This window comes from Amblyomma maculatum, chromosome 3 (assembly GCF_055883805.1).
Source record: "Amblyomma maculatum isolate TAMU_Amacu chromosome 3, ASM5588380v1, whole genome shotgun sequence".
In the NCBI taxonomy this organism is placed as follows: Eukaryota; Metazoa; Arthropoda; class Arachnida; order Ixodida; family Ixodidae; genus Amblyomma; species Amblyomma maculatum.
The window spans coordinates 105,885,211-105,912,976 of NC_139346.1; the positions used below are offsets into that span (position 1 = coordinate 105,885,211).

Genomic DNA, 27,766 nt, shown 5'->3' on the forward strand with positions numbered 1-27,766 from the left:
AACAGCGGCGCCGACTTGCCCGAGTGGATGCGCTGTGCAGGTGGGGTTGTCGGGTTACACGCTGCGCGATGCAATCCAAGACGCAGGCCCTGACGCTCCACGTGTGGTTCAAGGTGCACACGGCCGCCGCCCGGGCGGGAATTTACGACGCAGTGCGTCAGCCGCTATACTTTAAGGCTCTATTTCTTTCATATACCTATTTGACATACGTGCAGCTAGCGTAACTGACGTCTTAGGGTTTGCAAGAGTAGACCATTCCATACGTGTAAAATCAAAAATACGACTACAATGACCATGGCGCATTAATCACTGATGGAATATCGCACACATACGGTACTGGTAAATGCTCTATGATTATCTTGAAACACTCATTCGGCAAACGAGTACGCCAGCTATTTGCTAAACAAGCCGCGAATATTCAAATCACTGCAGTGGCAAAAAGGATCGCAGAGCCAGCTATAGAGTCGCCCGCGGCACGGCGGCGGGCCGGCTTCCACATTTCACAAGAACTTGAAACGCGAAATATATCCGCGGGGGGCTTTGTCACACTGAATTTCATAGGAACACAAAATAGCTTCGTGTAGCGGCCAGTATACAAGAGCGGCAGCTAAGCAGAACAGCTTTGATTCGACGCCATGCCAAGTGCATGGATAGCATAATTTTAGAATTTCTCGTTTGTTTGTTCTTTTTTTCGCACAAGTGCGAAAAAAAGAAGTCTGTAACGTTTCTCCGCTTTTATTCACACCCCCAATTTCGCGATTCCGTCGTCGTTCACTGCAATACAATGCTTGCGCTACATATGGCAACAAGGAATAACTGTAGAGTTCAAAAACTAAATAAAGCAGTCGTTGTTTTACAATTAAGCTTAATTCGGTATCAAAGCTTATTTATTCTCTAACTACCTCCGTGGTGGAACAATTACAGGCGTGCGCGGGGAAGGTAGTTTTTTTTTTTTTTACAAATATTGTGTATGGAGAAAAGATACCCACATGTAAACTGACTTGTTAGCATTTGAACGAAAAAAAAAATGTGAAAGAAAAGACTGGAAACACAAATAAAATACGAAAAGGTACAATGGGTATATTGACAACTGGATTACAATGACACATCTTTGTTTCGCACACGCTCGTTCGCACAGTTTTCCAACGCCTGCTCTCCGTGCTGACGCACCGCTCAACCCCGTCCTCGCGCACTTCGCACTCCTGTCGTTCCCCGATCGCTCTCTCTCACCGCATGCGATGCGAGCAAGGTCCGAGGTTGCACACGCGCGTCGAAATCCACGCAGGTGCGCCAAATCGGTGGACGCGTCGACGCACCACTCAGGGTCCAAGGGGCGGACGGCCGCCGCCCAGGGGAAGGAATTGCGCAGTAATAAAAAGACAAACGCTAACAGACTGGAGACTTCTTTCAAACATTTCCGGGCTCTCACAACAGGTTGCATAGAGAAATGTGCTTTTACCGCATTTTCTTGGTCAATAAAATATACGCAAGAAACTAAACTGAGAAAGAAACAAGCGCCTAATGAATCGGGCCAACAAACGACTAATCTAGCAGATAGAATGATGCTGACGGTGCGGATATATGAGAAAAAATGTAAGCATCGTATGCAACTACCTTATAAAGAGGTGGCAAGTCGTGGTACTGAGATGCTTAGCTCAATAATTTTCAACAAACTTGCTTCAAATCCTCATTTCAGGGTGATTGAAATATTCCACTCGATTGAGCACTATTGTATGAAAGCATTTTCGTTGGTATGCTAAAAGTGAGCAAACTATTCGTAGTAGAACACAGCATTCACAAAATACAACTTGAACAGGTTTGGGTGTTGTAAACAAAACAGCTAGGCGCCTCTCCAGGACGACGACGCGCTTCGCTGCTGGTACAGAGCCCTACATAGATGAGCAGCAACAGCAGCGCATCGTTCAAGGCTGATTCAAGTCCTGTCATCTAGGAAACGCTTGCTAAACGGAGGGTACAAAACCGAGACCATCGATCTGCTGAAAAAGCGATTACTAAAAAGCTCGAAGGATGACGCGACAATCGCTTAGCCGGCATGACGGCGGCAGTTTTATTTTGTTTCAAAGAGGGCGCTCCGTTCTTTCGTCCATCCAACGGCTGCTCGTTCGCTCGGCTCGACGTTCGGTGGCACCGCGCACGGAAAATGCTTCTTTCTTCAAGAAATATTCCATGTAAGTTCTCAAATTTTTCCATTCAGGTTTTATAAAGCGTTTGTGTATATTGGAGCAAAATATTAGCCTCTTAGATTGAGCATTTTTTAAATTACAAGCGTTGTCTTACATTTCATTGTTGCTGCAGGCTGCGTAAGCCATGTGCTAGGGAGATTTGTCTTCTTTTAGCATATTTCTTACGTTGTTAACTTTTCAAAAGTGGTTCTCAAGTATGCGCGACTTGATTCCGATCATTTTGCAGCTTATTTCAAGTTAAACCGTTGCTGTTTTGCAGAGTACTGATTTCCTAAAGTAAACAACTGCGTCGCATCGTAGCCCTAAAAGCCAACTTCAGATATTCACGGCGTTACAGTGGCTGGAACGGCGTATAGCCGTCACATGGCTCGGCCGCTCGGGTTCCCTCGGGTGACCTCGGGCGGAGTCGGTGGAGTCTGGGCAAAAGCATATATTTTCGTGTCTGGTGCGATAAAACGCTAACCACATGAGTCGCGCGGCAGCACTATGCGCAGTGAGCTGAGGACCGCTAAAGCATTGCCGCTCGGCGCTGTCGCCCAGGTTCTGAGTTTTTAGAAATCGCTCATGATGCTGGAACCAGCTCGCGAGGCAGCCAATCGCAAAAGGCTTTGGGGTACTCACCTTCGTTGTTTTTTTTTGTTTGTTTTTTTGCATGCAAAGTTTGTTTCCCTTGTCCGGTATGAGCGAAAATCCTGCAGACGCTCATTTCGTCTGATCCGTGCATATATGAGCGCATCGAGACGGTTTAGTAAAAGCTTGGTAGGGTAGTATTGCAAAACAAAAAAGGCTAGTGTGGCTAGATATTGCTAATTTTTGAAAGTTGCAGAAAAACGCCACTGCTTTCAATCATGTCTGCATCGCAGTATAGTAGCACGCCGCTGCGCTGGGACCATTTTTTTTTGGGGGGCGGGGGGGGGGGGGGGAAGGGGGGAGGGGGGGCTCGACTCTTTTCAAGAAATTTCATCAGTGTTGTTGTTTAGTGCAAGAAACTGGATATAGCGTAACTATACTCATTTACTAAACGAAGAGGCGGCGCTAACAAAGCAAGACTGAAAACGCGTCTCTGTCGCTGAGGTCCTTCGCTCTGTGCGATGTGCACTAGCGGCAGCGACAGGCGTTATCGTCGTCGTCGCGCGATGCATCGCCAGGGATTGTGGCCTATTTTTTTCTTTCTGTATCGTTGCTTCAGCTGCAATAGATCAGTTGCAAAACCTACACGTCAGCTTCCCGGTGCGGCAGACATTCCTGTACAATGGTGGCATAGACTTTGGGGTAATAGTTGGGTACAGTGCTAGCACATCGCCTGACGGGAAGGGTAATTCCCGCACCTCTTGCCCATTCGTCACAGTATCATTCGCGTGCCCATTGTCGCCCCGCTATTACCCTCTCCGATTAGTGTCCCTTTTCTAAATTTTCTTTCTTCACCCCTAGGGTGACAGTGCTCCCCCCTTTATTCCAGTGTTAAGAATGCCTGAAAACCTTTCTCTGACAATGGCCTGTGCGTGGGGAACTGCATCCCAAGCAGCGTGGACTGTGGTAGATGCATGTACTGCACCTAACTATTATCCCTGAATCAGGTTCTGTCGCCACTGTGCATGAATTCCTGCCTCATAGGGAAGCCGACTTGTAGGTTTTGCAACTGGTCTGTTATAGCATGTCCAGCAGGGCGGGAGCCTTCAATGTGAGCGCTGGGTGGGCTCAGACAATTTCAGTTCCAGGCCGGGTTCGGGTTTGTAGCATGAGGCCCGGGTCGGGCTCAAAATTTATGCCCGTGCACACCTCTAGTCGCGTCGGTTGTGTAGCACACGTTTGGCGCCCGTGCATGCTTTTAATTTTGTTCTCCGCCCCATGACACTTTGCTCCAGCATCAAGACTGCATAAAACATCAGTATGCATTTTCCGGTCGTTATGCTAACTGATCGCCCCACCGGCCTGGCACAGCTATGTTATACCATGTGTAACATAGAGTTGCAATTAGTACTTTTTTGAGACAGCTTTCAATTGAAATTATAGATTAACTAAACAGAGAAGAGCCGTGGTATGCTTTTATCATGATTTAGAGGCATCGATTTAATGGAGACTTTCTTTCCTTGCATTTAGGGCTCTTTGCTCTATAACGCCCGCAGTCCAGCTGCTCCACTTGTATCATCGCACTGCTTTTGCACAAGCAATCATCTGCCATCAAAGGAGTGCTGCGTGAATGTGAGGCAGACAACATAATCATCATTTTGGTGCTGCATAACCTGTCAACAACTGTGGGAGCCTTGCCATGAAACATGCTGTGTGTAAGGAAGCATTGCCTCGGTAGGTATGACACATTGCCTTTGTTTTGCTTTATATAAAGGCTTTAAAAAAGGCTCTGCTGGCTTTTCGCTATATGATTGCATGCTATATGACTTTTTCTAGCTTTTTAGCTCAAGACTTACTTGTTCAGAAGTCTTGCCCACAGTATGCAGAAAATAATATCCTTCATGTCCCTGGCAGTGCTTTAATAGCTGGTGCTATATTTCGTTGCTTTATTTCAACAGTATGTGACTATTTCAAGTTGAGGCATGATTGAGTGAACCTGTGGTGTAATGGCACAATAACAGACATAGCTTGTTGAACTGACGAAGTAGTTGTCATTTGCGTAACACGGGAAAGCAGGTGCTTTAAGTGATGGAATATTTAGCATACTTGATTATGCTTGCATTACAAGAATTCGCAGGAAGCCTGTATTGAGGTTTCAGAGAAGAAAGCCATTAAGTATTGCTCAGGTTATTTGCCTTCCACTCTCCCTTCATTACTGCTGCCTGCACTGTATGTATGTGTTCATACAGACATGCAGTTACTGACTGCTTGTACATTTCTGGTTGCCTACACTGGCTTCAGTCATGTAGATGTAATATTACTTTGATCTAAACCAGGCTATTTACTTTGCTCAAAGTGACAATTACAATTAGTTCTCTCCCCGAGCCATTGAGATTTGCCATTAGCTCCCAACTCGCTTTATTCGCAGCTGCAATGAATTTATTCTGTAACCCTAGAGCAAGACATTTGCAGCAAGGAGATCATCATGCAATACTCGTGCAAATTTTGTAAATTTTAGAGGACATTCTGTTTGTTTTTGCATATGCTTCGGTGTTCGGAAAACAGAGCAGACTAGCTTACAGTGCAGGAGGGGTCGGCTGCAAGACAAAAGGAAATTATTAGTGCAGCTGCTCATTCAGGCGTGCATTCCTTGTGCATTTATTGCTCTTATATTTGTGCACCTTTGCCTGCATGCTTGCTAGGGCTTTCCCCATAATGGGTAGCAGTGATCTTGCCGCCTACCTCTCAGGGGGACTGCCCTTTACCAACTACTTGCCCACAACCAACTCACCTCCTGGGCTTCAAATTTGTCATACTCAAGGACGATTTTCTGTGTTTGATGTTACCAGTGACGTCACTTAAGATACGCAGTGTGCATCATTGGTCCATTAGTTTCATTTCGGGATGTTGTCACCCCTTATATTCCCTACTCATATTTCTTCTTCTACATCCCCTTGCAACTGCCAAACGAAATAAGACGTATAAAACTGCCAAACTCCCGCAGTCTCTAAATGCTAAGTCAACAACCAAAAAGCTTTTACATGTCTAAATAAATGTAGAAATGATCCGCCAATTATTTTTTTGATTGTCATGTCTAGTCAGACGGTTTAGTGAACTGCCACATGACCAAGCAAATTGCAACTGTAAGTGCACTGAGGAGTCATGCGTTAGAGCAAGCATATGGATCTTGTGTTGCTTAGCTGCTTAACTCCAAATATCCTTCTTTGTCAGACAAGATATTTTTTTAGAAAACTGGATGGGGAGCCAGAAGAAAGCAGATTGGATTCTTAGCAGCATTGCTACTTGTTACACGTGCGTTCCACCCCTGTATACATGAACTCGGCAGTATTGGGTCGAGTACATCTGTCGAGTGAAAAATCAGTTCTGGGGTTCATGTATACACAGTCGGGTCGAGTAAAATAGGCGGCGGAGCGGGTTGCGTTAACTCGCTTGCAGGGGGTAGGTTAATTCGCTTGACCCGCTTATCTAAAGGCATGTAGACGCTGTCCAGTCAGGGAGTCTAGTTATGGGGAACTCTGGGCTATGAAAAAGCCTCTGGAGCGGCGACGAGCGTCACTCGAAATGAATGCTTTTTAGCGCTCATCAACGATAAAAAATAATCGAAGCTCTCGATAGTAAAAGGCAATGGGATCAAATAAGAGTAAGAACTTGCACAATAACTTCGAATCTCGATGCAACGCTCTGCTACGATACTTACTCACTAGAAAGCGAGTTCATGTAGACATCAGCCGGGTCGAGAATAATGACCTTGCTTACTCAACGCTGATTCAACCCGGTGCTGTCGAGTCCATGTAAACAGGGCTATTGTACTTGTAATTTTAGGTGAACTCTCATTTCGTGTATTTCACATTAAATTTGAGTGATATTGGTGCTTTCTTGCGTATGTGCTGTTTTGTTCTGCAAACAGTACTATTTCTCCAGACACAATCTTATTTTTAATTTGAGTACAAAATATTGTCCATTTTTGAAAAAAAAAAACAATTTGTGAGTGTTAAGAAATTTTGTTTTTGAAATATATTCACAAAATAGCAACATTTTATAGATACTGAAATGTAAAATGTGTGCGAGACAACTTTTCAGCTCAGGATTAAACTGTGTTTTCAAGGAACTTATTGTGATAGGGTGAAAGTGAAAAATCACTGTCATGCTAGATGTATCGTTTTTTTATGATCCCATAGTCACATCAAGCATTGTATTTTATGGTGTGCTTAAGCAATGAAAATAATATTTGGCCTCAGATATTCAGACAGATTACTATTCTCTATACCAACAACTACTATGAATTGGTTTTAAGAAATCAGATGCCCGAGCACCACACCTGTTACCTGGACATAAAATCACCCATGTATGCCTAACTGAATATAATCTTGCACGTGGAAGGTTGCCGATGGTATGGCCATATGATTAGCTGTGATGAGGGAAAATGCATACCTGGTAGGCTGCTAGCTGATAAGGAAGTACAAGGTCATTGTACTCAGATCTAGCATAACATTTTCCTGCCTATGCAAAGTAAATTTCTAGTACTTGCTCAATTGCTCATTGCAGGCTGCCTGTAATAATTTTAGCTGAACAAGCATGCACTGTATGATTACTAGGACTTCTTGTTGGGCTTGTTCGTGTTTATTTATTATAAACTGAAGGCGCCAAAACAATGCATGCACACAAGAAAAAAACGGGACAGAGTTCCACTCACAACTGATTTATTGTGCAGAACAGAGTACATATATATCTCACTGCAGGCACATGCCCAAGGCACACATTCAGCTACATCACATTCAGCATCATGTAGTTTAACATAAGCTATGTTCAAGAAATGCTTTCTCAGAGAAAGAGGCTGTGGTATGAGGCATGGGCTTCTTGAACATATCTTATCTTAAACTACATGATGCTGAATGGGTTCTTTGCGCATATGCCGGCAGTGAGATATATATGTACTTTATTCTGCACAATAAATCAGTTGTGAATGGCGCTCTGTCCCGTTCTTTTTTTCTTGTTTGTGTGCATGTTGTTCTGGTATCTTTAATTTATAATGAGCACTGTATGAAAACTATTCCTTGGTACATTACAATTAAGGCAATTGTTTATAGTAGAATGCAGCAAGCAATAAAGCTGTGAAAACTAAAAAGCTGGAACTTGAAATGGTACGGTTATCTTGAGAATATTATATGCGTACACAGCCTTGAGAATATCTGCGATCTACACATCTCCCTCAGTTAGCCGATTGAAGATAGCTTGATTGACTCTGTCAGGGCAATTATTTCTTTATTCTGGCCGCAGTAATGTATGCGTGCCTGTAACTGGTGTACTGCAGAAAAATATTCTTTAATGTGTTCTTTAATATCATCCAGTCTTGCATGCTTAGTAATCCATATTGTCTATTGCAGGAATGTTTAAGAATTTTTTAAAAATTGAAAGTTCTGGAGCCTGAACCGTCAGATTTTCAGGAACTGTAATTCTATATGAACACTAAGCATCTACCTGAAGTTATCGGTTTGCCGGAAGCGGGTTTTTACTTCCAAATATCTTTCTTTTGTATCTGGAATTGATATTATTTTGCATATAGGTTTATCATCCCTACGTCATAAGATGCTGCATGCCTTTGCAGGCCCAGAAACCTGTCGCAAAGTGCTCTAAAAGAAGAATGTGTGGCAATAGGCCTTCAATATATACAGTAGAACCCCTTTATAGTACAGCCACTGAGGCCAGCGAAAATATTTACTATATCATGGTCTTTACTGTATCAGTGGTCTGTGATGACATGGTCCTGAAAGTGCTGTCTAGTAGTTAAATAGGCACTTACTGAACACGTCTTGTTGCTTAATGAAAACAAAACCTAAATACCTTCCATCTCGCTTTTATCATCTCTTTGTGTAATTTTTCATTATAAAATTTCTCTACATCTTGTGGAAGTACCTTTGAAGCATGAAGACGTGATTACGAATGCAACCAAGTTCGATTTCATGTAAAAACTAAAGCCTTGCATGAACATAGTGTCCCTTTTTGCTCTGTCTTTTAAAAGGCAATAAGTAATAAATTTGCATGGCACTCAAGTGCTGTAAGACCTTACTCGCTGCACCTCCACTTTCTGCCACCACTGCCTCATGATTTGTACTGTGCATTGCAGTGTATGTTGACCCATTTCTTTCCCTTCCCTATTTCTTGCTGCACGTTTACTCCTTTACTTCCTGAATGGAACACGCTGCCTCCTTGCTATGTTTGTAGACAGCTTTACTTTTTTCTTCGCGCTGCGCGCTTTCCCTCACGGCTCCAAGGCTTCTGTAAAGTAGGCTTCATCTGACTGCTGCTACGGCTAGTAGTAAAGCCACCTAAACGAACACTCGGGGTTATTGTTCTGTTTTCAAATACAAAAAGTCTTGTCTTCGCGACTCTAGGTAGTGCGCGGGAGTCGTCGCCAGGGTCAGAAGCACTTTGACCGATTTTTACCAAAAACATCTTTACTATAAAGGGGGAAAATGTACAGTTGCCTATGGAAGATGAACTGGGACTTCAGTTTCACTTTACTATATCAGAGGTTTTACTATAGCGGGGTTCTGTATTTTGTACTCGATCGTATAGAGCACCCAGACTTCAAATATGTGTTTGGATAAGTGTTGAGAAGGTGAGTTTAGATCTTATTGTGATATATGCTTGTCTTCTGTGCAGATGTCATTTGTAAGACCCACGGACCAATCTCCTCAACAAACTGTTCCTGAACGGTTGTTTCCTGCGGGGTGCCCAGCTTACTACCTGGGCCATGTGCTTCCCCCGCCCCCTCAACCTCATCACTTGATCCATTGACCCTTCACTGCCAACTATCATGCTCAACACAGTCCACTGCCATTTTCCATCCATGGTGGACACTGCCCTGAAATGCACCCATGCTCAGCCTCCTATTCCTGCAACACCTCTCGCACTACAAGGCTATAGTGCATCAACCCTGCTCAACATGTCCAGCCCCTTCCATCATGACCAATGCACACTGCACCCAATCACCTCTACCTGCACTACCTGGTCATGTGCTGCTTAGTGCCCTGTTTCCAATTACACCTACTAGCCTCTCCCATATTAACCCTGTATCCAATGCCTCCTGCACTGCATTTTGGCCCTCTGATGTCCTTGTGGCATTTACATGTATATGAGCTCTCAATAAAATGTTTTCGGAAAATATTTTGCTTGCCTCATTTAATTGCATGGTTTTTATGGCTCCTTAGGGAGATGACATGCAAGGTGGTATTGGGAAATGACTGCATAAGAAAACCACAATTATCAGAGTGACAGTTAAGCAAATGGCAGCAGTAAGGGCAAGGGTGAAATAACTGCATGGCTAAAGGTGGCTTAACAGTGGCAGGCCACGTGTGCCGATGAATACTTGTTGCATGCCAATAAATACCAATATATGATACTAGCGGCACGGCCGGTTTATTGCCAATGTCAGTTGGGCCAATGAATACTAGTGGCATGCCAATACGTGACACTAGGGGCACGGCCAGCTGATAGCCTATGTTGGCAGTGCCAAGACAGGTGCAATGTTGGCATATAAGCCGGACCAATATATAAAAATGTAGTAATTTCTCAAAAAGCCAGTGTTACGCCAATGTTGGTACCAATTTTTGTCGACGTTGGGCCGGGATTGGTGCGATGTTGGTGTGCTGCCTGGGGGACGGCACACTTGGATTCTGTGTTGATTATTGCAAACTGAACAATGTCGCCAAAAAGGATGTCTACCCGTTGCCAAGAATTGATGACTCCCTGGACAAGTATTTTTCATTGCATGACATTAATAGCGATTATTGGCAAATTGAAGAGACGAACGGGACCGCAAAAAAACCGCCTTCGTTACTCCCGATGGCTTGTATGAATTCAAAGTGCTTCCATTCGACTTCTGCTCAGCGCGGCAATGTTCCAACGAATGATGGACACTGTCCTCAATGGCCTCAAGTGGCAATGTTCTCTTGTGTACCTGGACGATGTTGTGGTCTTTTCCGAAACTTTTGAACAACATCTCCTGCGCCTGCTGGCTATCCTCAGAGTGCTCCATTCGGCTGACCTTATGCGGAAGCCCCAGAAATGTCACTTCGGTTGCAAAGAACTGAACTTTCTAGATCGCGTTGTAAGCGCTAACGGCGTTCGTCCTGACCCCGACAAGACCGCAGCCGCCGCCAAATTCCCTGTTCCTACTGACAAGATAGCTGTCGAGCGTTTTCTGGGTCTATGTGCTTATTATCGATGGTTTATTTCTGACTTCTTCCACGTTGAGTAACCATTGACGCGCCTCACAAAAAATGACACCTCCTTTCTTTGGAATCAAGAACAAGAGGTGGCTTTCTCATTGCTCCGCCAGCGCCTTCATTCTTCTCTCGTTCTTGCATGCTTTGACGAACAGGCTGATATGGAGATCCACACCGACGCTAGCGACATCGGTCTTGGCACTTTCCCTGGGCAGCACCAAGAGGGCATTGACCGAGCTACAACCTATGATAGCCGCGCTCTCTCTCGTGCGGAACATATTTACTCGACAACCGAAATGGAATGCCTTGATGTTCTGCGGGCCACCATGAAGTTTCGCCCTTACCTCTACGGTAAGGGCGAAAGTTGTAATGGATCATCTCTGCATTTGCTAGCTCGCTAATTTACGAGATACGTCTGGACGTCGTTTGGCCCGTTGGAGCTTGCGACTCCAGGAATACGACATTACCTTCGTGCACAAGTCCAGCCGCCACCACGAAGACGCTGACACGCTGTCGCGCGTACTACTTCACACTGCAGGACGAGAACTTGACGACAGCGGCTTTCTCGCCGCCCTGCACACATTGGATATAATCGCCCGGCAGTGGGCTGACACTAACATCCGACCTCTGATTGATCACCTTGAAGGTCGCGCCACACTTCTGCCTCGACACTTCTCTCGACGTCTTGGCTCTTTCTGTTTGCGCTAGGGTATCCTTTATAAGGAGAACTCGAGGGGTCAGGACAGAGCTCATCTTCTGGTGACTCCAGACGACCTACGCGCTGACATTCTCCTCATGCTGCGATGAGCCCACTTCTGACCACTTCGGCTTTTCCTAGACGCTTGCCAGGATACGAAACATGTGCTACTGGCTCGAGCTATCTGCCGATGTCAAACAATACGTCAAAAACTGCCGTTAATGCCAGCGCCGGAAGACGGCATTGTGTAAGCCAGCAGGGTTTCTCCAGCCCGTTTCAGTACCTCGCACTTCGTTCGAGCAAATAGGAATGGACCGCTTCAGTCTTTTCCCTGTGTCGCTGGAGGGCAACAAGTGGATCATAGCCGCTACTGACTATCCGACTCGAAAGCAATTTTCTGTGGCACAGCTTCTGAAGTCACTCGGTGCTTCATTCAGAACGTCGTCTTGCAACCAGGCGCCCCTTCGTGCGTTATTACTGAGAGAGGGACGGCGTCTATAGCTCAGTTACTTGACCAGGTATTTCAGCTGAGCTGCACTGGCCTCCACGAGACCACAGCGTACCATCCACAGAGCCACGGACAAATTGAACGATTAACAAGACCATTGCTGACATGCTCTCAATGTACAATAGATGTCCAGCACAAGACCAGGGATGAGGTGCTACCGTACGTAACATTTGCGTACAACACGGCCCTCCAGGAAACTACGTTCTTCAGCCCGTTTCGCCTCTTGTATGAACGTGAAGTCCAGACCATGGTCGATGTCATGTTGCCGTGCCCCGCTGAGGACGACCAGCTCTCACCAGACGCCGAAGAGATTGCCCAACGCGCTGAAGAAGCCCGTCAGTTGGCCCGCTGGCACATTGGCCAACAGCAGGGCACTGATGCCCGCCGCTACAACCTTCGCCACCGACAGGTCGACTACAATCCCGGGAATCAAGACTGGATGTGGACACCTTTCCGTCGCCAGGGCAATAGTCAAATGGTTCAGAGCCCCCTTTTGTGACGTAGGTCAATAATCTTAAGGTTACAGTTATATGTTTATTTCTATTAACGTACAGTGATAAATGTACTTTGAAATTCTCTCACAAACTAGCTCCCCACTTTCCATCGAAATTTTGCACACCGTGTATCTCCAATACGTTCGGAGGATATGAATCGCAAGTAATACTTTTCGAGCGCCCGCAATTGCTTACCACTTAGGGTTGTGCTTTTGGGGCTACGTATGTGGACTAGCACCCATAAAGGGAAAATAGAAATTTGGATATGAAAGACAGCATTTCTGATTTACGTACCATCCATGGGGTTCGACTTGCAGCTCCTTCCTAATGGGTTCACGGTGAAAAGGAATATAATTGTTGTCCAGCCCATCATTCTTGCCATCTCACCGTTAAAATCAGCAGCGGTTTAAAATGCAGGACTATTTCACACAAGCACCTCTTCTACGCCAGCCGTTAAAGAAACTTTGACTGAACGCCAGCCTTTGCGCAGCGTACGAGTACGAATGAAACAATAGACCTCAATACCCTCGTTCATGCTTGGCGTTAGCTTTGAAGAGATGTATGCTGCCGCCAACCGGCATTGATAAAGTCATGAACACCGAAGTAGCAGAGCACACGAGGAGGCGACTCCAATGGAAGTAGCTGAAAAACCATTAATATTCGACAGCGTTACGAAGTACTACCCCTGGCTTGGTGATTCACCTGCACCCGAAGAGAAATAGAAGAACGGTGTCCAGCCCGCCATAAAATATTATGTCGCACTCTCTCGTAAATCATGTCTGTTTTTTTTTGTTTGTTTTTTTTTTTACCTCTGGCAGGCGAATACGCGGAGTTGGGGAGCAGAAAAAAACAACAACGTTTGTGCCAACGGTACATGTACACAAAGCGAGATGCCGGCTTCTGATGGCTGAGATACTTCTCGTCTCTTTACGCAAGCTCTGTTTCTTGCATCGGTATTTACCAATCTTAATTACATGCTAACTAGGGCGGCTCTATTTCAGGCGCTTAACGCTGCATTAATCTGCATTTAGACAAGCTGAGATTGGCACTCTGACCATGCACCATGGCTACGAGGAATTGCAGGCAATGATTTTAATTTGTGCAGCATTATCAACTGTGTTGGCACCGACATCACCTATGAATTCAGTTTACAGTGCAGCCTCCGTGTTCGAGAGTCGATCCCAACCTCTTGGCTTCACCTGGTGATTGTAGAACCTACTTGGATATTATAGCGTGGCATTTATGCAGCTTAATCACGCGATAGCCCTGTCTCTCAACACTAGAATAGGGAGCTGCATTTCTGTATTGAAGAACGCAGTGCTGTGTATACAAAAATGTTGGCTGTAAAACTCTGGCCGTCTCCTAACTTTATTGTATAAATGTAGCTCTGGAAACAAAAAAAAAAAGCAATAGAACTCTCTTCATTGTAAATTACTTCATGCGCCTTGTGCTACACCGAAATAATTTAGGACGGCCCTTTTCAAAAAGCTCTTCAAAACATCCTCTAAACGTCTTACTGAGGCATGCGTTCAATAATACCTATTGCGTAGCTGAAGTTAGGGACATACAACAATGTGCATGGTCGCCGATTATAATAAGTTTAGGTGCAACGTTCTTTCTTTTAATAATATTTTATGAATTCCAGAAACAGTCTATACTCCAGGCGTGTAGTTAACATTTGACTCTCAAATTTATCATTGAAGTGAAACGATAAACTGACGCTGCCATAAAAGCTTAGCGCAGTTCGCTTTTAAAACTATCGTCACCCAAGTTTGCAATATACGCTAGTTTCACGAACATGCTGTCATGTTGCCGTGACAATGCCGAAGGAAGCAAATAAGGAGACTATAATTGCGGTCAAATGAACTTTTATTGAATTGACTTGAATGTAAGTTTCAAAGAAACTTAGTGAGTCGGTGGCGGCGATAGCAGCAATCGTGCTCGGCGATTCCTCGGTCTACGAATGTTCGGTGCACTAGTCAGCGCTCAATTTAAAGTCGTCGCCGAAACTTATTGATAAAGATGGCCGAAGCCATTCGCCAATGGCCGAAACATTTTCAATACAATCGGCGCGAATTATTCGGCCCATCTTGCGCGAAGAAGAAAATGATAAAACCCGCATCCCGAAGGCACTTAGCGTAAGCAGACAAAGGAATACAAGACCTTTCTGTGCGGTACATGCAAAGGTATAAGGCCGCATGCTGGGGGCTGCCAGCAGCAGTAAATAAAGTTTACAAGTGTAGTGATATTACTCCCCTGTTACAGAAAATCTCTACCGTGTTCCACGGTAAACAGAAAAGGCTAAACATAAGGATTAAAAATTAAGACCTTAAAGGGAAGATGAAAACAAAAAATGAGTTCTGTGCGGCATGTTATAGTTTTTTGTCCGCTTGACAAAATTATCGTGCTTAGAAATGGCATATATGAACGCAAAGTGCAGTTTTTCTTTGAAAACACCTACCAGCTGGTCAGCCCTGCAAACACAGCCGTTGTACCTAATTGGCCGGTCACATCATGGCGTCATTCTGGGTATACCATGATGACACCTGTGGAATTAATTGCTGCGTGCGCGTTACATCAGGCAACTTGACAACTGAATTTAAAATGTTACTGATTATAGAACAATGTAAAACATCTCGAACACGTGTTCGAGCAACCAACAGGTCTAAAAAACGGCGCTAGGATAGACGCTGACGTCGACAGCGAAAGGGAAGTGCGCACATTAGCGCGGGTCAGAAATTGGCACCCGAGTGCGAAAAGAGCACGAGGCTGGCTGTTTTACAACTGCCGTTTACGCAATAAATCACGTTTCAATAGCAACGAATGAAATAGGCATTATATAGGGTGTAATCCTAGTCAACAACGCATTTATAAAACCTTCGAGTATCAACTCACGACAAACTCACGCGTACAGCAGGCGCAGCCCGTCCCGTCTTTGTAGCTTAGTTTGCATAGTGCGCTTTTCAACGTAAAACCGAAAATGGTCCTGCTTCAGCCGCATCATGAAATAATAGAAGTTCCCAGCACTTGCAGCGCCAGATCAAGCGTGCTTACCGGAACAGTGCCGGCAGCGGTGGCTGCGAATAGGGGCTCTGGCCACGCGTACTTCCTGATTGTCGCTAGGCATAGATTGTACCTCATCGGCGCCACTGCAGACGACTGTTGTGGATTGAGCAGTGCTGTAGTAACAGGCTACTCATATATAGAACTGGCTACTGTATACCTCTTTGTCTTAAAACGAAATGAAGATATTGTCACACGCCTTCAACGAACGTTGACGGAAGACAAAGAACGGTCAGGCGGATCGTTGGAGGAAGAAGAAGAGCAAGGACAGAAGGACGTTTGTACGCTTTGCCGCGGTCCTGCTTCGACCGATCCCTGTAAATAAACCCCTTGTGCGTACTAAGCACGTAACAGCTTTGACGACAGTTGTTTGGGTAGCGAACACAGAGCGTTCTATTTACGGAATAAGCTGTCGAATCTCTGGCTTACCGTCAATGCCATCGGACATGACTGAAGACGGCAATACCAAGCAGCCAGGACCATCCACGGCGCCCAACTGGCCACATTATCGAGAACCCAGGACATGCTCTGCAAAACCTGAGAAGGACGCTGACGAGTGGCTAAAGCACTATAGTGCTTCAGCCGTGACCTCTTTCGTATACGAAAGAGTGAGCAAATATAATCGCTGGAACACTGCAACTCAACTGGCTAACGTGGTGTTCTTCCTTGCCGCCACTGCCTTCGATTGGTTCAATAATCCTGAGGATTCATTAAGTACATGGAATATCTTTACAAGCGAGATCAAGGAAAATATTGGGGACGAATCTGCACAGAAGAAGCGCACGGAACAGACATTGCTTCGCCGGGCGCAAGTACCCAGGTAAACTTTCACTGCATACATCGAGGCTATTTTAAAGCTATGCAAGCTGGTAAACCACAGTATGCTTGAAGAAGACAAAGTCGGCTACCTCCTGAAAGGAATTGCGGAAGTCTTTTATAATTTGCTGATTAGCAAAGAGAGCTTGAGCTCCAGCGCGGACGTTATAAAACACTGTAGAACATTTGAAGCTCTCAAGCTTCATCAGATCAATCCTAAATGCGGAAGATTGGCGAATGTCACCTGTGTAGCCAGTGTAGAAGCCTGTCCTTCACTTTTATGGCTGATATCAAGAGGGAGATTGGGCGCAAGGAATTGTCAAAATTCAGAGACACCATCTGCGGCGAAGAATATCGGCGGCACAGATTTCCCCCGCAGGCAGATGTCGCCGCCCTGTCCAATTCGCGGGTTCAACTTAGCGGCGCTCCGCATATGAAAGATAGGGGCAACTCTACTAAACGTTATGCCCTCCAGCCGACTGGAAGGAAGCCAGCCTACTCTGCAAACGCCGTTCGTCAACAGGAAGATCCAGGCTACAATCACCTCGCCACTTTATTAGTCAGGTCTCTAATGGTGAGCGCTGGCGCCTTCAACTTGTGGGTTACAGGCGTTGCATTGCGGGGCATACCACTAGATATTGCCGCCGCCGTTTTCCAACTGTTCAAGACTACCGACCCCAGTGAACATTCACAGACGAATGCACACCGAACAGTATTGATCTTCTGCTATGTCGCTGCCAGCGGCGGTCACCTTCCCCTCGACGTCGTTCTTCCCATCCGCCTCAAAGAAACTAGGAGGCGTGTTTGATAAAGGTGAGGCCGCAGGCGAGTCGATGGCGTCCATAACTCTACCCGTGTTAATGTTAGAGAACAATTTGCATTGTTTATTTATTGTGTGGAAAACAATGGCTCTTGTGGACACTGGTGCTACAGTATCTGTTATGAGTTTGAGTTTTAAGAATCGCTTAGGTAGGTAAGCAATGCTTAGTGTTGACTGTGCAGTGTTATTCCGTGGTGTAGGTGGTGAACTTTCAGTTCCACTGGGGCGCGTGCTTCAGATGTTTTTGTTGGTGGCCTGAAGTTTAGAACACAATTCAAAGTGCACCCTCAGTCAACGCATGGTGTGATTCTTGGGATTGTTTTTCTGTAAGAGTATGATGCAACTTTAAACTGTTGTATGGGAGAGATTGCTTGAATTCTTCACTACTTTCGGCTCTTGTGGATGACGCGTGACCTGCTTTTGGAGCATTTGCGGTGCAAGAAGACACAATTGTGCCAGCTTTATCAGCAGCATTCATGTTAGTTTTCTGTACTCGCAATCAATGCGAATATTTTGAAGCTGTAGTAGAGCCTACGACTCGCACCTGCTCTAAGAGTATCCGCCTTCCTCATTGCGTCGTTCCCGTAACCAGAGGCCGCACCGAGCTGTGGACAGTCAACAGCTCTGAATAGCCAGCTGTGTTGCCTCGCGGCTTAAATCTCGCCCGTTTCGAGGAAGGTGTCCAGAGGACCTATTCATATAGCTTGCCATTAGCATGTCTTTCTTTACTCGCGATTTATTAGGGATGCGGTAGGAGTCTGTCTTTGGACCCCATCTTACCTTTAGTCTTCACGAAGCAGCGGGAGTAGCTCAGAGCCAATTGGCTGGCCCACGCAATTTCTTCTTCTCGATCCTTACTATATACATTAGCAACAACACAAGGCGAGTTGCGAATTAGAGCGCGTCTTTTGAAGCACACTCTACTGGGAATGCACCACTGCTTGAAATGAAAACTCAAGTTATGGCAGCTTTAATATATTGCAGGGCTGAGTGATAAAAATGAATGTGCAAACTTCGAAATAGCAGAGCAATTGCCCCTGATGAGTTGTTGTCCACCTGAATTTAGGTATCAGTTTATAGTGTTTTAGTGTTATATCGAATTTGGTACCACTGTTTGACTCTTTTTTTTTTCTTGACCTTTTGGGGTTTAATTAACATTCCTAAGGTAATGCCCAACTGGCTAATACGTATTTGTAATAAGTGAATAAATACATAAAGCGCAATGAACAGTAAACATTTAGTAGGCACTTGTACACACATGCAGAATATTGCGCCGCGAGCATAAATTCAGTCCTCATCGGAGGCCCCCCGTTGCGCGATAGGGGACACCCCTCAGAAGGTGCACCGTCGCATCTTCTCTCTTTTGTTTATGCGTTCTTCTCCTTTCTCCGCTAAGGCAGAGGTAGCGAGACTGCCCTTTCGCGGTTTATATAAGCAATCTTCCTCTCTTTTCAGTCTCTGGATTGAAGCGCCTGTGTATCTATGGTGATTGCAAAACGTTGCTAGAATAAAGTCAGAGAGCTAAAATTGCTAGATTAGGAGCCACATTGCGAAGACAGGAGCTCAAACTGCTACTTGAAGCTAAAAACAATTTTTGGCAGCTAATCGAATCCAAACGTGGCTAGATCTAGCTAAAAAGTACCTAATATGTCAGCAGTGCTTACCACGCTGCCGTTGTTGGACTAAACGCCGCAGGCTGGTGATCGGAATCCATCTATACCATTGGTTATTGTGTAAATGTTCTTCGTTGTACAATGCTGTGCATGCGCCTTTTCTCTTTGATAGTCTGGGAACGCACCTCGAAAACCGTTACACGCCTGCTCTTGAGGTCTCGACCCGACCCAAAGTTCCCACCAAGGACAGGACAACCTTGAACGAAGAACATTTAAGCATGCCTTGGATACAGTTATACGAGTGAAACCTATGTTAACCATATGCTAGCATGATTGCGCATGGTTCGACACTTTTATTTAGGAGGACACTTAGTTGCACTTCAAGAGGTAGTCGCGACAGCGTTTTTAACATCGCGATCGATCATCAACCCACTATTTCTGTTCATACTTTTTGTGAATATGAATTCGTTTATTTGATACACATCTTCATGCAGTGCGATGTCAATGCATGGCAAACGTCCCCAGGTAGTCGCAATTACTCCACAGCCCTCGACTATGGAACCTCTTTCTGTCTTTTTTTGATTTTAGCCTTCCTCCTTTTTCTTTTGGCTCGGCTAAGGTCAAAGACACTACGCCATTTCTTTCCTTTAAACCAATTTGAAATGCATGCCAGCAAAATCAGACTATCCCTGTTAATAACCAGCCAACGCAGGAGTGGTGGGAGGCAGCTCTGACTAGCTCGAGCGCAAGTAGTCAAAAAGAACTCGTCGAAAGAGGGCGGACAACAGCCTACGCCAATGGGGTTTCGGACTGAGGACTCCAACCGCCGCTGCAACCTCCTAAACATTTTTATTAAAATATTTTTACCGTCCACATGGTGTGGACATGCCAATTAAATCCCTTTATCGATACACTTCGTAATCCCAATTTGGAGCAGTGGGAGGCCATTCTGCACAGCGAGGACCCCGACCAACAACGAGGACTGGTTCGCAGGGCCCACACTGCGGCGCAGGCCCCTGGGCTGCCCGAATAGGCGGACCACGCACAACTCCGAGAACTCCCATGCACTCAATAAAGTTTTCAATCAATACCCGGGTTCGAACCCTACTGCCGGCGGCTGCGTTTCGACGGAGGCAAAATGAAGAGGCGTCCCTTTGCTGTGTTATTTTAGTGCACGTTATAGGTCCCAGGTAGTCTCATTTACTCCGCAGCCCTCCACTTGTTTTTGTGAGAAAAGGTGTTTTGGTTTGGTTTGCGGGGTTTAACGTCCCAAAGCAACTCAGGCTATGAGAGACGCCGTAGTGGAGGACTCCGGAAATTTCGACCACATGGAGTTCTTTAACGTGCACTGAATTTCACGCGCGACATATACACTTAATAAGCACTGAGATGGCCGTAGTAGATGGCTCCATCATAATTTTTGACTAACCGGTGATCGTTAACGCGCATGACAGCGCACACCGCGCGGATGCCTCTCGTTTCACCTCCATCTAAACGCAGCCGTCGACCGTCGGGTTCAAACCTTGATACTCAAGCAATGTAGTCAAGGATATTAACCACTGCGTCACAATTTGTAAATCGGTTTATAAAACAGGAGTGGCGCAGTATCGCCCGCATTTCTCGGTGTTCAACGGAACCGCGCTGGAGAGGAAGGGAAGGCAGTTTGTGGCCAAATGTCATAACGGAAGGGCTAGGCAAAATCAAATGCTGCCCCCTGAAAGCAGTGGAGCTTACGCTGTAATACCAGAGCAGAACCCTTAAGTAAAGTGTATTGACAACGATAGTGCCCGCCCTTTCGAAAGCCGAAACTCATGTACTTCGGCAATACTCATTAGAAAAGATTATTTTATTTGGCGAATGGGATCTCTTTAATGGCATTCGTTTTACAGTTTTCATTAGGATAGAACGGGAGTTTTTTTTGCGTTGCTGAATACCGACATGTGCCTGTAAAAAAAGCCTTTAAGAGCTAATAGTTTAAAACGTATTATCTATCATAGAAAAAATAGTGCTCTTTCGAAAATTTACTTATTTGTTACGCAAGGCCTACGGCTCTTAACAGTATTTGTTTTATATTTTTGCTTGGCTCAACAGGAGTAGTTTTGTGCTGCTTGATACCGACATTTTTTGTTAAGACAGTAGTTATATATTGTATAATAAAAGCTTGGTCAGGCCGTGAAAATAAAGTACGACGGCAAGTGTAATCGTAAGTGTACAGAAACATAATTGTTGCAAAAAAATTCTGATGGTCGAAGAAAAAAACGCTGAATACATTGGCGTGCAGTGACGGGTCTCTTAAATCGCCAATGATTAATACATGTGTGAACCGAACACTGACGCTTTTGAGTTGCGACTTGGATCGCTTTCGCTTCCTTACCTTCGCCAGGTGCTCAGTTAACTGTTGGTGTAGGAATTTCCCAAATAATTATAGTGTTATATGAGGCCTATGTTCAATACGCGTCTTGAACTACCAATTTGTAATAGGCGCTGGATATTGGAATATTGTGAACCGACATTTCTGCGACAATAAATGTATTTATTAACATGTTTAAAAAACGGATTTTTCTGACTGCCCAAGCGGTTCTATCAGTTATTTTTTCCAATGCCGCACACGCGCTGGAAAGTGAGTTTGAGCTGAGAAAATACGGTGACCTGCTAGCGTCCCCTTTTTTTTTAGCGAAAGGAAATTTCCATGTACATGAAGAAGTGCGGGATAATTCCCATTTTCATGCCGGTGTCCTTAATCAGCCGCGTAGTATTGGATGTGTTTCAAAACCTATGTATGTATGTATGTATGTATGTATGTATGTATGTATGTATGTATGTATGTATGTATGTATGTATGTATGTATGTATGTATGTATGTATGTATGTATGTATGTATGTATGTATGTATGTATGTATGTATGTATGTATGTATGTATGTATGTATGTATGTATGTATGTATGTATGTATGTATGTATGTATGTATGTATGTACCAGTGAAAATTTCCCGTCAGCATGTTCTGACAGTTATGCAGTCATTCATGAGATATGCATAAGGTACTCTCCTAAATTTGCTTCCCATATCATCCAAGATTTTGAATGGAGTGTCTTTTTATATAAAATATAATCGTAGCGGTTTGCGTAATCTCTGCACTTTTGCTCTCGGGTGTACAGCCCCCAGCGTAAATATGCAGTGCACTGCATGCAAAGGCACACGAAGCGGATGCGGCGCCCGGAGGTGGCGCCTATGTTTTCTTGGTTCGCGTACAAGAGGGTAAGTGGCTATGGTGGCTAGAAAGGCCACCATAAAGCGGCTGAGGTGAACAGCTCTCTTGCTCTTGGGAAGGCGAAAGAGACGGTATCGAGCTGGCTGCCCGATTGTAAGTGATGTGTTCGCGTGATTCCTGTCGCTAGTGCGGAGGCGCTTGCATAATTGCAGAGTGCAAAATCACCTGCACGCTCTCCGAAGCGCGCGCATAGCGAATGCCAAACCGTTCACGGGACCTGGAAAATAAGGCGTGGCAGCTGCTTTCCCGCGGTGTCGACTCTGCATGGAGTGGTCGAGAATTTTTCAGATGTTCTTCGCCAAAAGAAAATAAACTAGAAAAGATAGAAGAAGAGAGCTTACTGCAGGGCCGCAAGCAGTGCGTTATTTGCGATCCTTTAAAGGCTTTTTTTTTTTATTTGCCACCGTTACAAGTAATGGGATGAACTTTTCATTTCAAGGCGGGAAACATCCCTCAGCAGCAACGAAAGACAATAGCATCCGTCTGGTCAACTGCGGCCCCGAATTATCACCCTATAGCCATCGGGACAGTGAAGCGGTCGGAATAGTCCCTTAGAATGTTAACGAATGTTTGGCGTCTATTGAAACTAAGAGTTTCAATTACAATAGGGTTTGGGGTGAACCGATTAGGAATGAGGGTAGGTTATGAGGAATAACGTTGATTTAAAGATGGATCTTATTTGAATGAAACTGGTTTGGATTAGAGGGTTTAACGCTCTAATGTGACTCAAGCTTTAAAAAACGCCGCAGTGAAGGTCTTTAGACATTTCGAGCACTTGGTGTTCTTTAACCTGCACTGACATCACAGAGTGCTATTTAGATTAGCTTTTTGCGATCGTCGAATGGGTTAAGGATATATTTTAATAGAATAATGCGGATAGAGTTAGAGTGAAATAGGTGTGGATTCTTATACATTACTTGAGTTATAACTGTTGCGTGTTGATTAATGATTATTTTTCTCCTGAGAATAGCGCACAGAACAAATCCGGAAACGAGATATACTGATGCAGCAAACTACCCGGGAAGACAAGCCCACTCTTTAGCGTCATGGATTCTACATTTACAGAAAAGACCTGCGCAACTATTACAACAAATGACACTGCCGTAGACGAAGAGGCCGCAATTGCCTTGGTGGTCTCGACGAGCAAAGAACACGACGTCATTCTCACTGATTCACAGACTGCATGCAGAAACTACACAAAGGGACGAATTTCCAGCATAGCACTTCAAATCTTCCCTCGCGCCACAACTCATCACCTCGCAGATTCCTACATCAGATGGACTCCGGGACACACTCACTTGGAAGAAAGCGAGGCCGAAAATGCCTCAGCCCGAGGATATGCTAACCGGGCACCACTTCCACAGGGATTTCGGAGAACAGAGAATGTACCCAAAAAATATACTGACACCCTCCTGCCTTACAGACTTGACAGATGAAAATATTCCCCACACCACAAGAAACTAACCAGAGAAAGAGTCACCCTCCGAAAAATTCAAACCAACAGCCACGTCCATGCATCTTACTACACAAAATCTCGCCCACCACCTAAGATATGAATGTGGATTTTCCAACGTACCAAACACCCTACAACATATGGTGTGGGGATGCAAGGGACCAACTGGTACTATAATCACCATGTCCATAACCGAAGAGCAGTGGGAGACACTGCTGTCAAGCCCCAGCCTGGAGGATCAGCGTAGTCAGGTCAACCGGACTCGGGAGATAACTCGGGTCTACGGCTTCCTGGACTGAGGAGGCTGCCCACCTAGGGCTAAATATTTTACGCCTGCTCATAATAAATGTTGGTCTCTCTCTCTCTTAGCATGCATTAAGGCACATGACACTACATTAAGGGTTGATGCAAGTAGATGGAGAGTGAAATATGTCAAATTAGGGTGGAATATTTTGGGTACTGTGGATTATCGGTGTATGATAGGCAAGGGTGTATAAAGTTTAATTATGTTGCGGTGGGATGGACTGAGTGGGTCAGAAGCTTTCTAGGAGGGAAATGCGTTTTGATGTAGTTGATTACGGTTATTAAAGTGGACTAAGGATGGGTTCTGTTAGAATATATGTACTCAATTATCCTACCTTTTAGTTCGTCACCAGTTCTCAGAGGGCCAACTTTACTTTCCTCAACTTTGAAAACACACACAGTCCTTAAAAACATTTTCTGCTGACTACATTGTTGATCTAGAAAAACGAACGCAGCAATTACTGCCGCTAACTTTACCAAACAAAGGTCAAGTGTTCAGCACGTTACATTACCCTTCAAATAACAATGGTAAAAAAACATTCGCAAGCCAGTACCAAAGAAAGAGACCTGCGCAGAAAATATGCCAAAGATTCTTCTTACTCTGGTCTCTTTATCGGCAGGCTTCTATCGCCACACTGCACTACAGCATCGTGGTCTCACATACAAGTTTGTGTTATGTGGAAATGAATGCCTGTGTTTTGGACCCGTAACCCCCCCGTATAGCCTAAAAACATCTACTGCAACCTAATCTATTATAAACCATACATAATTGATCACGATTAGCCGGATGTGACTCTTAACAAACCATAGAATAAACAAACACTTTTTACCCAGCTGTTTGAACAAAATACGCCTTTATTTTAATGCAATCCTCCGTTTACCTAAATTTATACGCCCTTTACTTGACGCAACCGAATTTGTTGGTTAACTTATTTAATGCATCAACACGACCCGATCACCGTTGCGTCAATGTCAATCCTTTTTATATCCCGTTTTCTGGTCGCCAGACGGCTCTGGCATTCATTACTAATGATACCTATAAGGCGTTGATCCTAAAACAAAAAGATAGTGAGAAACCTTCCAGAAAAGCGCCTGCAAACAAAGAAGCGTTCTGTACAGGGCTCGCTGACACGAGCTAAGCGGACTTGACCCCTTTTCTGGATTTTTTTTCCATGGCGGAGCGTCCATGAAATGTTTTCAGCAATTGAACTTTCCGCATAGCCGACGAACTTAACGATAGCGGTAATCAGCAGCCACTGTTTAACTTACGGCTCCTGTGACAGCGCTGCCGCTGGTACCGTGCGAGGGATTCGCAAAGCGTGATGAAGGCGACTCGGCGCATTGTATTGATGCAAGCGCCCTTGCGAATACGCCAGAAACTAATAATGCGAACACCGCATTCACTAAAAGAAAACCACGGCGACTGTGCCTTCCTTCCTCTCCCTAAAGTAAGGGACACTTTCCCCTTCACTCACTATACCTTCGCAACAAGAGCAGAGACAGGCACGCCACCATTCGGTCCCGCACCACTCACTTGCATCCCTTTGCGATGGGCTGTATATTTATGACAAGGCCTGTATGTATGTATGTATGTATGTATGTATGTATGTATGTATGTATGTATGTATGTATGTATGTATGTATGTATGTATGTATGTATGTATGTATGTAATGTATGTATGTATGTATGTATGTATGTATGTATGTATGTATGTATGTATGTATGTATGTATGTATGTATGTATGTATGTATGTATGTATGTATGTATGTATGTATGTATGTATGTATGTATGTATGTATGTATGTATGTATGTATGTATTTTTGTATGTATGTATGTAATGCAGCGGAAAAACACTATTTTTCTCACGAGCCAAACATTTTCTTCGAACAGGAAGACCAACCGCGAGCGAGTGTGTGCAGCTCGTGACTGTTTTGTTTTTTGAGAAACTCGAGAAATTTTGTTTGCCTCGGGACTCTTCCACTCGGTTACACCGACAACCGTGCAGCACAGCCAAAGCATTGTTTTGTTTTTTTTTTTTCTCTCACGAGTCAAGGAGAATTTCTCAGAAAAAGAGAAAGAGCAGCCACGAACTAGCGGTGCAATGCTTGCGGCGGTTTCTTCTCTGCTTATGGTAACGTTTTCTTGGAACGTGGCTATTTAGTGGCTCTTGACTTTCTTCCGTTTACATGGACAACAATAGCGACGCGGCTGGTCACAATATACGTGTTCGCTGAAGAAATCGCTGCTGAAACAAATGCATTCATGTAGCTCTAGAGCACGCTACAGATGCGGTCGCCCTCCCCTTCTTCCTCCATCATCTCACTACTTCTGTGCCTAAATAAGGAGTACTATTTCTAACACAAAATAAACCTAGGTAAATCACATGCTCTCTTTTGCGATTTATTGGGCGAAATTCTAAGCGATAAAGAATCGGGTATACTTGCATGACTTCCTGACGACTAAAGCGCGACACCATCCAAAGTATCATGAATCACATGTAACGAACATTGAACAGTGAGTGTTATCCAATCTGTGCAAACCATGAAAAATAGTCCTTCAGTTTACGTTAAAATCTGATTATCTCTTAGAGTTCCCGAGACATCCATATATTGGAAGCACATTTTTAAAGGTCTCGAAGGCTAGCCGCACCTGAACATCCGTCAGAGATTTGGATGGTTTCGTCTCTACCAGCAGTTTCGAAAGATGTATAGCTAGTATAAAGAAAAACTAAAACATGAAATATCTGCTAAAGTTAACTGAAGGTAAAAAATTAGAGATGAATCTTCAAGTAGGACTCTTAATGCACAGAAACTAGCGGGTATTGTAGTTCTAGTCTTAATTTGTTCCTGCGAAAACCTTCAGTTCTCCTTAACGCACGCCAAACATTAATGCAAAGCCGAGATTTATCAGCAACAGATATAAATAGCATGTGGATTCTGGGTAAACGCAGGTCAATATTATTAACGAGGCGTTAACCAATCATTCGCAATGTCGAAAAACCCGAACGGCGACTGTAAGACATCGTCCCCGGAACACGCGGCTGAATCCTTTGTAATACAAATTATTAGCGGGGTTGCAGCGTTGCAGTAAACCTGAATGGTGACTCCCCACTGTCATGTATCTCTTAATCGATGTTCACACTTCCAATCCAATGCTGTCGGGATGTGCGCAGCCATAGCCCCGCCCTGTGGAGTATTCTTTCCCATTTTCATTCATTTACGCGCAGGATCAGGCTTCCCAGTTTGGGGAAAAAATGAAGGATGTCGCAGCGAAATCTCAGCCTGCTTTGCTTTGAGGATGTTTGCCGTTGGGCTAAGTGTCCGTTTAGAAACGATGGTTCAAAAATTTGTACGGGAACATACTTCTGAGCCCGGAAACAACGGCAAAACATGAAAACCTGGATGTAAATTTTACCTTCACCCGATCGACAGGCGACAGAAAATTAATCGTGCAGCCAGTAGACTCCGAGAGTGCCGTATGCCCGCTTTTCAACACCCAGTCAAAAACGAACCCATTGATGTCGTGTTTTGCGCGACGCGTTATTACTGCCGCTCGGATGCCACCCTAGAGTAAGAAGACGTTCACCTCTCCGATAGAGAGCCGGGTAGATCTCAATTGGTATTCCCGCTGCTTTTTGAAGCGCTCATTGCTGGAAGAATATTGCAGACACTACGTTCGTTATCTGAGCGAAGCTTTAGGCTGC

The 27,766-nt window shown here is 44.7% G+C and overlaps 1 long non-coding RNA gene across 1 annotated transcript; it reads left to right on the forward strand.

The window, feature by feature from the left end:
* Positions 1 to 2,112: 2,112 nt before the first annotated feature.
* Positions 2,113 to 9,960, forward strand: LOC146195488 (uncharacterized). The gene is made up of 3 exons (XR_014706023.1): positions 2,113 to 2,189; positions 4,305 to 4,508; positions 9,459 to 9,960. It is a non-coding gene; the product is annotated as an uncharacterized LOC146195488 (long non-coding RNA).
* The last annotated feature ends 17,806 nt before the right edge of the window (positions 9,961 to 27,766 follow it).